Source organism: Bos grunniens, chromosome 5, assembly GCF_055505025.1.
Source record: "Bos grunniens cultivar Pamir isolate PY7600 chromosome 5, Bosgru_T2T1.0, whole genome shotgun sequence".
NCBI classification, from domain to species: domain Eukaryota; kingdom Metazoa; phylum Chordata; class Mammalia; order Artiodactyla; family Bovidae; genus Bos; species Bos grunniens.
In genome coordinates, this window is record NC_141169.1 from 30,856,287 (window position 1) to 30,869,130 (window position 12,844).

The window sequence follows — 12,844 nt, forward strand, 5'->3', positions numbered from 1 at the left end:
GTGTTTTTTCTACAAATCAGTAAGAAAAAGACCAAAACCAATGTAAAAATGGGCAAAGGGTATAAACAGGCAGTTCACCCAAGGGAAAAACCAAATGGTCAATAGACAAAGGAAAGTATGTTCAGTCTCACTAGTATTTAGAAAAATGCAAATTAAAACAATGATAGACCATTTTACATAGATTGGCAAAATCAAAAAGCCTGATAACTCCAGCTTTCGTAAAGAAGTGGAAAAACAGAAAATAATATGCTACTGGTGTAATGGAAAACTGTCATAAACATTTTGGGGAACAATTTAACAAGATCTATCCCAGGGACCAGAGAAGGCAATGGCACCCCACTCCAGTACTCTTGCCTGGAAAATCCCATGGACGGAGGAGCCTGGTGGGCTGCAGTCCATGGGGTCGCTAAGAGTCGGGCACGACTGAGTGACTTGCCTTTCACTTTTCACTTTCATGCATTGGAGAAGGAAATGGCAACCCACTCCAGTGTTCTTGCCTGGAGAATCCCAGGGATGGGGGAGCCTGGTAGGCTACCATCTAGGGGGTCACACAGAGTCGGACACAACTGAAGTGACTTAGCATAGCATCCCAGGGACAGAGGAGCCTGGTAGGAGGCTGTCTATGGGGTCGCACAGAGTCGGACATGACTGAAGCGACTTAGCAGCAGCAGCAGCAGCAGCAGCAAAGCTTAAATGAACATACCTCATAACTTCTAGGGATATATTAATATTTTAATGTGTATGTATAAAAATATAAAACTAAACTCTTCTTTGCAACAAAAAGTTAGAAACATGGTATATTTATACCATACATTCTCAACAGGGGCAAATATCACCCTGAAAATGGTGAAAATTGGTTCTTAGGGGGCCGAAACTTAGGTGTGGCTTGTGGTTTGTGAACTCCCCAAAGCTCAGTTCTAGCCAATGAAAATTTTATTCCTTAGTACTTTTTTTCTCTTGTTGGAAGAAATTAAATTAAAATTGAATGTTATTCATTTAATAACTGGTAGTTAACAAAATTTTCTCTTTGGGGAAAATAACAAAAGAAAGGTTGAGAAACAAATTTACACAGTGAAAAACCAGTGCAGCTGCTACAACAAATGTAGTAGATTCATATGTATCAACATGGACACATCTTCAACACAATATGAATGAAAACAAATTATATAATGCTACACCCAAAATGGTACAACTGACTTAAATATAAAGTAACACTCAGAACAGTAATGTATATATTGTTTAAATATTGGGTTGGCCAGAAAGTTCTTTGGGCTTTTTTCCGTAACATTTTACAGGTTTTAGAAAGTTTTTTTTAAAAACTTGGACTTTTTTGTCCAAAACTTGTATAAACATTGGACTTTGCTGGTGGCCCAGATGGTAAAAAATCTGCCTGCAATGCAGGAGACTCGGGTTTGGAATCATGATAATAGGGGTCTCAGAGGATGCTTTGTGAGTGAGATTAAGGAAAGTTTTGATGTATTTATAATATCCTATCTTTATGAGAAATTTTCTGAAGAAAAAGTTATGAAATCTTAACATTCATTAATTGTAACCAATGGGAACATGGGCATTTATTATTATTGTCTGTGCTTTTTTTTCTCCCAAATTTTTCAAATTGAAAGAAAGTAAAAAGTTAAATATTTTAAAAATTCCTATTTGTTTTAGGTGTGTGTGAAGTGCATTTATGGAGAAGGAAATGGCAACCACTCCAGTATTCTTGCCTGGGAAGTGCATTTAACTGGGTCTGTGTCAGTGAAATCCAATTTAATGAGAGAATATGAATGGATGGAGCAGATAGAGTTTGCTTATAAAACAAATAGCTTTTTTTAAAAACCCTGCCTGCTTCACCCCATTCATATCATTCTCCTGGCCCTGAAGATATAGATGGGTTTACTTGGTCCAGAAACCCTCTGCTCTCAGGCCCCTACAGACCTCCCCTCCATCCTGTCTCTAATCCAGGGGAGGGAGATTCTTCTTAGTTTGGTGAAATGAAGGTCCTTTTTTATCTGTCCAAGACACTATACCCACGCCCTTGAGTACTTTGCCAGTAAGTGAAATGCTTAGCAGGCATCATTTGTTCACCGACCCTGCTCTACTTGCCATATCTTCCACGAAGACAATAAACATAAAGTCCACCGACTGCTTGATGGGGGGAAATAGGAAGAAAACCAAGGGAAAAATCTTAAAATGTGATTTAAAGCAGTAGGCCATAGCTGCTGTTGAAGTACCTACTATCTGATAGGCACTGGACTCTAGATCCTTTAAAAACATTGCGAAATTTAAGCTGACAGGATTCCTAAATTAGACTTTGACTTCTTTTCCCATTGCTTCTTTATTTGTCCATCTCACCGTTTACCCTTTGGTTCCCATTCTACCCACCAATGCCAAGTTCAGTTACATAAAATGCACCTCCCAGGAGGGCCTGGAACTTGGCTTTTAGAAAGCATAGACATATTCTTTGGAAACGACTCAAGGAGACTATTTCCAGATAGCACAGAGACCCAGGGAAATGGCCATCACCCAGTCTACCTGAAGATCCTCCGAGTGTGTATGTCCAACCTCAGATTAAGGGAACAAAAGACCAACCATCTATTTACCTGGGTCAGGGAGGTTTCTCAGAATGCGGGACTTTTAGTGCTAAAAGCAGGACAGGCAATTTGGGACAACTACCAGCCCCAAACCTGGGACAGAGTGGAAGTTATGGGACACAGGGCTAGGCAGGGAGCTAGTAGGAGAAGAGAAAGCTAAGCGACCTCCTCCCACAACGTGAATTTGAAGGAAAATTCTGTTGGGTTTCCAGTCATTTCAAGGAGTGTAGATGTAACTAATGACCAAGAAGCAAAAGACTCCAGAAAGATTTCTTAAGCTTCATAACTTCCGCATATTTGTAGTGTTATTTTTGGTCTGTTTTTATTAGCAGAAGCAAAACACTTGTGATTATAGGTAAGATTTTTCTGTTCCTGTTTTTTTTTGTTTTCGATCATGCAGCACGGCTTGAGGGGTCTTAGTTCTCTGACCAGGTACTAAACCCCGGGCCCACTGGACTGCTAGGGAATTCAGGTAATTTTTTTTCCCTTTGCTTTCTATAATAATACTAGTAAATATGTATTGTGCACTGTTTCTTACATGTTAGTCAATGGATAAGATGTTTTGTATGTATAAACTAATTTAATTCTTATAATCACCCTGCGAGGCAGCAACGAATACTACATTTAAGATGAGGAAATTAAGATTCAGTTTGCCCAAGGTCACAGAGCTTCAGTTTGAGCTCTGGGTATCTCATTCTAAAGCCCTTATTCTTAATCATTAAGCTATACTGCATCTCATAAAATTGGCATGTGTTGTTAATGCAATTTTGTAAAGTTCTGTGTGTTTTTGTATTTTAATAAAATCTTTGAAAGAAAAGAGCAGTTGTACTTGACATTAAGAGCTTGGGGAGCTTAAAAAATGGTGAGGAAGGGACTTCCCTGGTGGTCCAGTGGCTAAGACTCTGAGCTCCCAAAGCAGGGGGCCCAGGTTTCATCCCTGGTCAGAGAACTAGACATTGCATGCTGCAAATAAATAATAATAAAAAAAATTCCACGTGCCACAACTAAGACCTGGTACAGTCAACAAATAAATTTTTTAAAAAAGAAAAATGATAGGAAGGAGGTGGGAAGACAGCAACAGAGTCTACATTCCAGAAGCTAGGGAGGAGGTGAAAAGCAGGGTAAGGAAGGAGAGGAGGATGAGAGGGATAGCTTGGAATGACTGCGAGTCCTACTCTCAACTTAGCCATAGGGAGGTTGACTGGTTTCCTAACAATAACGATAAACATGGCTTCCCTGAATCTTACACTTTTCCTTGTCTACTCTTATATCTCCAATCCCTCCTTCAAACTTGCTGACCTTGTTCTGCCCAGTGATTATGAGAACAAGCAGCAAACAGGATTGAAACACATCAAAACCCGCACCATCACCCATAAATGTGTATTTAATATTCTGCTTAAGATTCAGGAGGAGCCTTTTCACTTCCCAGATCTCATTTGCATTTCCATTGACATCTGAAGGACAGAAGTGAAGAAACAAAACTTGAGCTTTCTTTTTCAAATCACAGTATAGTAGGCTATTATTACTGAAGACCAGAAGAAGAAAACAACTAAACTACACAGTTTACAGTATTTTTTACTATCAACTCAGCCCATTGTAACTTTTCAGAGGGCAGTGATTAACAGTAGCAAGAGTATTAGAAGAATGCTTTACTCTTTTCAAAATAATTTTCTATCTGTCGTTTCACTTTCTCTGTATAAAAACTCCAGTGGAGAAGGTAATGCAGATATTATCAGTCCCATTTTATAGATGAGGAAACTGAAACTCAAATAGATTAAGTTAGTTTCTGTGAAGAGCTATGAGAGATGCTTTGGTCTTAGATGTAATTAGCTCTCTCCATTTCTGTTGAGTTTCAGTCTGAGTTTCAGATCAATTACTTTAGTATTTCCCAGCACTCTAAAATCTATACTCAGGACTTCCCTAGTGGTCCAGTGGTTAAGAATCCACCTGCCAATTCAGGGGACACAGGTTTGATCACTGGTTCAGCAAGATCCCACATGCCACAGAGCAACGAAGCTTATCCTCTGCAACTACTGGTCCACTCGCCTAGAGCCTGTGCTCCACACTAAGAGAAGCCACTGCAATGAGAAGCCCCCGCACCGCAACTAGAAAGTAGCCCCCACTCACCACAACTAGAGAAAGCCAGCTTGCAGCAATGAAGATCCAGCACAGCCAATAAATAAATAAAGTCTACACTCTTCTATTCCATCACCACTTCCAAACTCCGGACACTTGGCCAACCTCTTCATCCACTTCATCTTCATCCTGCCTCTGTCATGGGTGCAGGTAGTGAAACACAGCAAAGGGCTCGTGTGCCCAGGGCACACAGAAAGCCAACCCTGGCAGCAGGAGTTTGCAGCAAAGCAAGGATTTAGGCTTCCTTGATAGCTCAGCTGGTAAAGAATCCGCCTGTAATGCAGGAGACCACAGTTCGATTCCTGGGTTGAAAAGATCCGCTGGAGAAGGGGTAAGCTACCCAGTTCAGTATTCTTGGGCTTTCCTGGTAGCTCAGCTGGTAAAGAATCTGCCTGCAACGCGGGTAGGCCTGGGTTCAATCCCTGGGTTGGGAAGATCCCCTGGAGAAGGGAAAGGCTACCCACTCCAGTATTCTGGCCTAGATGATTCCATGGACTGGATAAGTCCATGGGGTCACAAAGAGTTGGACACAATTGAGCAACTTTCTCTTTCACTTTCAAGAATTTATTGCAGGGTGCCAAGCAAGGGTGTGGGAGACAATCCTCAGATCCACTCCCACTAGGTCCTGAGTTAGTGGATTTTTAAAAGGGAAGAGCCAAGAGACTGGGATTAATCATTGTCCTGTGACAACTTTGTGACATTTCTTCATTGTAGTTTTGGAAGCCAGGATATCTCTGGTTTATGATTCTCTCTCTGGCCAGGTGGTTCATGGCTTGGGGGTCTTTTAGTTCATCTTGCCCTGGAGGAACAGCCCGAGTTTGTATGGTGGTAGTTTGTATGGTGGTAGTTTGTATGGTGTTTGTTTGTATGTTGTGTTACTTACAACAACAATTTTAGCCATCTGACTCTGATTGATTAGCATTCAGTTAGCACAGGACTGAAGTCAGAGGAGACAAGAAAGGGAATAAGTTTTGGACAGAGAAGTTAATCACAAACTCTGCAGGGGAACTAAGTTTTAGAGGGACTCGGTTTCAGTAGAGAAGCACTGCATTGTATAACCACTGTTTTACTGCACTGGCTCCTTGAATGACTATTCACAACTGATGACAAAAATCTTTCTTGCCTTAAGGCTTCAACATACCTTTTTCTTTTGCCTTCCTTTAACGGTTTTAAAATAGATAAACACAAGTTCTTTAAGATTTCTCCCTTCAGGTATACGTGCATGTGCTTAGACTGTTTGCGATCTCAATGGCACCCCACTCCAGTACTCTTGCCTGGGAAATCCCATGGACAGAGGAGCCTGGTAGGCTGCAGTCCATGGAGTCACTAAGAGTCAGACACGACTGAGCGACTTCACTTTCACTTTTCACTTTCATGCATTGGAGAAGGAAATGGCAACACACTCCAGTGTTCTTGCCTGGAGAATCCCAGGGACGGGGGAGCCTGGTGGGCTGCCGTCTACGGGGTCTCACAGAGTCAGACACGACTGAAGTGACTTAGCAGCAGCAGCAGCAGCAGACTATAGCCTGCCAGGCTCCTCTGTCCATGCAATTTTTTAGGCAAGAATACTGGAGTGGGTTGCCATTTCCTACTCCAGGGGATCTTCCTGACCCGGGGATCAAACCCACGTCTCTTCTGTCCCTTGCATTGGCAGAGGGATTCTCTACCACTGCCTCACATGAGAAGTCCTCTCCCTTCAAGAAGCAGAGCTTAATTCTCCTCCCTTCAAGCATGAGCTGGATGTTAAGTTGCTTCTAATAAATAGAATGTAAATCTTCCTCAACTTACTATGGGACTTTGTCCCAATAAACCCATCAAAAATTAAAAATATTTTAGGTTGAAAATGTACTTAATACATCTAAGCCACATAACACCATAGCCTAACCTAACTTAAATGTGCTCAGAACACTTATTAGCCTACAGTTGGGCTAATAAAATCATCTAACACAACATTTTATAATAAAATGTTGAGTATTTCATGTAATTTATTCAATGTGTACCGAAAGTGAAAAATATAATACTTGTATGGGTACAGAATGGTTGTAACGGCATCAGTTGTTTACCGTCATGATCCCCTTTAGGGAAGAGTATGGCACTGCATCTCAATAGCCTAGGAAAAGATTACAATTCACAATTCTAACTTCAGTTTCTAAGGAATGTGTATCACTTTCAAACCATCATAAACACGAAAAATCGTAAGTTTAACCATGGTTAGTTGGGGACTGTCTATAAAGTGGAAGTGATGAGGATTAGGTAAAAACACTAGGTCAGAAAAAGCACTGCAGCTTCCTCTCTGCTCTCTCTCTGCTCACAGCTGCCATGTCAGGAGGACACTCAAGCAGCCCTGTGGAAAGGCCCAGGTGGTGGAGGAACTGAGGCCTTTTGCCAACAACTAGTAAGGAAGTGAAGCATCTGACCAACAGCCATGTAAATGAGGCATCTTAAAAGTACATCAAGTTGGGGATTTCCATGGTGGTCCAGTGGCTAAGATTCTGTGCTTCCAATGCAGGGGGCCCAGGTTCAATCTCTGATCAGGGAACTGGATCCCACAATTAAGAGTTTGTATGCCACAGCTAAAACAGATTCAGCATGCCACAACTAAAAGACCTCACATGCTGCAACTTAAAGAAGCCACACGCTTCAACTAAGACCCAGCACAGCCAAATAAATAGATATTAAAAAAAAAAAAAAGAAATCAAGCCTTCAGATGACTGGAGCTGCAGCCGAAAGCTTTATTGCAACCTAATGTGAGTTCCTGAGACAATAGCACCCAACTAAGCCTCTCCCAGATTCCTGACTCTCAGAAAATGTAAGATAATAGGTTTTTTTTTTTTGGTTTTGTTGTTTCAAGCCTCAACGTTTTGGGGTTATTTGCTAGGCAGAAATATATCACTAATATCCTATGTAGTTTCCTTTCTTGATTCCAGCTGATGATGTGATGTAGCTCGAGAGTTTCATAGCTTGAACACATTTGGGTGCCAATCATTGCAGTGGAGAGATAAACTGAATGACAAGGAGATTCCAAGGAAGAGCTAGGCACAGGACCTGTGTCTCTAGTTTTAAAACTCTAGGGACTTTTCCTGGTGGTCCAGTGGTTAAGACTCCCTGCTTCCAATGCAAGGAATGTGGTTCAATCCCTCATCAAAGAACTAAGATCTCACATGCTGTGAGGCCAAAAATTAAAAATAAATAAAGTGTACAACTTGAAAAAAAAATCACTCTAACTTGTGACAGAAGAGAACAAGAGTGGCATCCAAGAAACTCCTATTGGAACAGAACAAATGAGGAAGAATGAGGGCTTGGACTAGAATGGCAGCTTGTTGAAGATGGAGGAAGCCAAGTAGGTGTTCTACTGTATAGGGAAGTTTTGTGTTTTGTATATAGGGAAGACTGGGGAGGGAAAACAACCCGGTATCTGTCTGAAATCGCTTTCTTCAGGGAGCCAATGCTGTCTAACTGCGGAATCCAAAAATCCGAAGGCCTTTTCCCAACCCTCCTGCCTGAGATTACCTCTCCCCTGGCTTTGCGGACATAGTGTCACGTGGCTCCCTTTCACCCTCTTAGGGTGTTCCACCTCTGCCTTGCCTCCTGATTCCTCCCTATCTATCAACAACGACACATTTTCTCTTTCACTCAGGGTTAAAACTTGGAGCTCTTCTCAACTCTTCTCTCTTTTCTTTCTTCAACATGGATTTGTCAAATCCCTAACAAGCACCAGGTTCTGTGTTAAACATTAGAGATGCAAATAGGCATGGCCTTAGCCTTTATGACGTTTTCACTGTACAGGGGAAGACAGACATCAGACATTCACGAAGTGAGAGAAGGGAGAGAATTCCCTGGTGGTCCAGTGGTTAGGACTCCGAGCTTTCACTGCTGGGCCCAGGGGGCCTGTGTGTGATGCTTGATTGGAGAAATAAGATCTTGGAAAACACACACACGAGGAGCATAGCAGTTTTTTCCCAGTTCAAAGGCCTCTGCTTTATTTTAAATTTAAACAACTTTATTTAGGTATAATTGACATATAATAAGCTGCACATATTTAAAGTGTACAATTTCATGAGTTTTTTACATGAAACCATTACCCTAGTCAAGATAAAGAATGATTCATTATCCCTTCAAACTTCCTCATGCCCCTTTGTTTCATGCGACGATTTCTCTTGCCTTCACCCTCCTCATCCCCAGCCAACCACTGACTTGCTTTCTATCACTATTAGATTGGTTTGAATTTTCTGGAATTTTATGTAAATGGACTCATACAATATATACTCTTTTTTCTTTTGCCTCTTTTTACTCACCATAAATTTGAGATTCATTCATTGATGTGAATGAATCACAGTTCATTTTTGTTTATTGTTTATTTCTATTTATTGTTCAAACAGAAATCATAGTTCATTTCTGTTTATTCCTGAGAAGTATCCCATTGTATTTTTTGCTGTTCAGTCACTAAGTCATGTCCGACTTTTTGTGACCCCATGGACTGCAGCATGCCAGGCTCCTCTCTCCTTCACTATTTCCTAGAATTTGCTCAAACTCATGTCCATTGAGTCGGTGATACTATCCAATCATTTCATACTGTCTCCCCCTTCTCCTGCTGCCCTCAATCTTTCCCAGCATCAAGGTCTTTTCCAGTGAGTCAGCTCTTCACACCAGGTGGGCAAAGTATTGAAGCTTCAGCTTCAGCCTCAGTCCTTCCAGTGAATATTCAGGGTTGATTTCCTTTAGCATTGACTGGTTTGATCTGATTTACCATAAATCGTTTATTCATTTACCTGATGATGAATTTGGGATTGCTTCCAGGGGACTTTTTTTTTCCCCTTATAAATAAGGTGCCGAGAATATTTGTGTACAAATCTTTCTGTGCTCATTGGTTTCTTCTTCCCTGGGGTAAATATCTAGGAGTACAATTGCTGAATCATATAGTGGGTATTGGGTTGGCCAAGAAGTTTGTTTGGGTTACCCATACCATCTTACACAGTATGTTTAACTTAAAAAAAAATTTCCGAATTGTTTCCAGAGGGTTGTACCATTCATTTTACACTCCCACCAGCAGAATATGAGAGATCCAAGTTCTCCACAGCTTTTCCAACACTCAGATCACTTTAAATTTTAGGTGTGTATATAGTGGTTTTTCACTGTGGTCTTAATTTGTATTTCCCTAATGACTAATGATTTGAATATCTTTTTATGTGTTTATTTGTCATGCATATATCTTCTTTGCTGAACAAGCCTCTAAATCTTTTGCCCAATTTCTTTTATTGGGCTGTTTGTTTTCTTATTATTAATTTTTGAGAGTTATTTCTGTGTTCTAGATACAAGTCCTTTGTCAGATATGTGATTTGTAATCATTTCTCCTAGTTTGTGGCTTATTTTTAGTTCTCTTAACAATGTCTTTCAAAGAGCATTTGATTTTAATTTTGATGAAGTCCAGTATATCCATTTGTCCTATAAAGGACTGTGCTAAGGATAACTAAGAACTTTGGCCTCATCCACGTCACAGAAAAGGGCAAACTGTAGCCTAAAGGAGAGGACTGAGAGACAGGACCAGAGATAGTCACCAGCAGGGGCCCCTGGGTGGGTTGGGGGAGTGGGAGTGGGCTGGGGGCTGGGGAGGGAAGGCGGGGGGAGGGGAGACGAAGAGACCCAGTTACAGGTGATTAAGACATTGGGTGGATTGTCATACAAGCAGAGTAGTGGATATGTTTATTAGCATTCAGCATATATTCCCACGTTCCTAACATGTTTTTTCCTTCCAGTGTGCTTTCCTATACTGCAGAGGCTGAAAAAAATAAGGATTATATTTCTCAACATACCTTGTAGTCAGTCAGATGTACTTGGGTGAGATTTAAGAGGCAGAAGTGAGACAAAGGTCATCCCTCTGCTACTTTGGCTATTTCTCCTGGCAAGCAAGGCCTTGGAGATGTGATCTATTTCTACTGCAGCAGCCCAGTGATGTCTCAAGCTTTGCAAACATTGAGAGGTGGTTGCATCAGAGTGCAGCGGCGGCAATGTCCTGATTATAGCTTCCAGATCCCTGGATCACAGTTGCGACCACTTGTTCTCAAGCCCCATCATCAGTGGAGACGTCCAGGTGCTCCACCCTCTCTGACTATGGCAGAGGTAGCAGCTCGTCTGATAGAGCACTTTTATCATGTTCTGGAGCTCCATTGCTGGAGTTTCAGCCCAGAGTGGGTGCTTCTAGACATTCCAAGTGAGTTTGTAAGCACGTATGTCTTCATATCCTTGTACTACTTGGAGGGGGTTTTGTTTTCTGCATTGAACCTTCAGTGATACAAGCAGTCAGACTGTATCTGAGAGGAATGATAAAGAGTAAAAGGGCTCTGTGGTGTGGGAGGAATGTCACAATGTATGAAATCATTCATTTATTCAACATGTAACAGACACAAAGTGGGTGCTATTGCTAGATACTAGGAATATCAGCCTGCCCTGAAGGAACTTACACAATCTTATGATTCAAGATATGATGACAGAAATATATTGGGGCACTATGTGCTCACAGACATGTTCTCATCAATTCTGGAGAGGTCATGAAGGAGGTGACCTATAAGCCTGGTTTTAAGGCATGAGTAAGAATTAGCCAGTTAAGAGGAAAGAGAAAATCCTTCTCTCGGTACCAGTGTAAATTATGAAAAAAAAGTTTAAAATTTCTATATTTACCCCCCCCCCCAACATAACTTCCCACAAGAAAGGAGAGAGCAGATGTGTGTTTCTAAAGACCTTAGAGGAGGGGGCTAGAGATAATATAGGGTTTCCTAGGTAGGAGGGAGTAGCAGGAGTTTGAATGTGTTTTGAGTAAGCAGTTGACTTAAGAGAGAGTCTGGGCTCCCCAGAGAATAAGGGTAAGGGATCCAAGCTGGCCTCAACTTTTCAGTCCTCTTTACTCCCTCACTTCTCACAAGAAAATCAGAATGGCATGGAATTCCAAGTCGAAGGCCAGGTTCAGTGCCAGGGTCTGTACTTACTTGCTATAAGGCCTCAGATGTATTATTTAACTTCTTTTAATCTGCTTACTCATCTGTGCAATGGGGATAATAATATCCCTTTCCCACAGTGTTGTGAAGGTCTAACCAGATAATAGGTGTGGGAAAAAATTCTGTAAATTACAAACACTATAAAAATATTAGTCACTGTTATCAAATAGGTAACTATGTCTTGTTGATTCTGTCTCAGATATATCTCTGTTACAAACTGAATTGTATCCTCCGTAAATTCATATGATGATAATGTGACTGTAGTTGGTAACTGGGCCTTTAAGAAGGCAATGAAAGTTAAAGGGGGTTAATGAAGGGTTAATGAAGATTAATGAAGGTTAAAGGGGGCAATGAAGGTTAAAGGTCATAAAGGTGGGGTGTTAACCTGACAGGATGGTGTCCTTATTAAGGAGAGGAAGAAAGGGACTTCCCAGTGTTTGGGACTTCGCTTTCCAATACAGGGAGTGCAGGTTTGATCTATGGTCAGGGAACTAACATCCCAAATGCCTCAAGGCCAAAAAACCAAAACATAAAACAGAAGCAATATTGTAAGAAAATGCAATAAAGTTTTTAAAAAAAAAACAAAAAGAGGAAGAGCCACTAAAGCCTTCTCTCCATGTGAATACAGAGGGAAGGTCCCGTAAGGGCATGGCGAGAAGACAGACATCTACAAGCCAGGAAGAAAAGTCTCTCCAGAAACCAACCCTGATGGCACCTTGATCTTGGATTTCTAAGCTCCAGGACTGTAAGAAAATAAATATCTGCTGTTTAAGACATCCAGGCTCCAGGATTTTATTACAACAGCCTGAACAGACTAATGTAATCTTTCCCAACAATTCTACTTCTCTTCACCCGACCCCTGCCCCTGGTCCTGATTTTGTTCAGGCCTTTATCTCCTCCATATTATCTCTGCATTCTCAAATGCTGCTAAAAGAATCCTTCCAAAGAGTATACTCAAAAACTGACTAGGGAGAGGAGACACCAGTCCACATGTCCTACCAACCTCCCAGAATCCTTCTTGCTGGAATCAATCTCGGCTGAGTAATGCGTGAGCCACCAGGAAGGACCCTGAATCAGAATGATTGGCCAGAGACAATCTGGAAACTAGCCTTATTACCATAAATCTGAGAC

General features: G+C 41.3%; 1 long non-coding RNA gene across 1 annotated transcript; it reads left to right on the forward strand.

The window, feature by feature from the left end:
- Positions 1-10,477: 10,477 nt before the first annotated feature.
- LOC147371641 (uncharacterized) lies at positions 10,478-12,489 on the forward strand. Its single transcript, XR_015163677.1, has 2 exons — positions 10,478-10,932; positions 12,342-12,489. It is a non-coding gene; the product is annotated as an uncharacterized LOC147371641 (long non-coding RNA).
- The last annotated feature ends 355 nt before the right edge of the window (positions 12,490-12,844 follow it).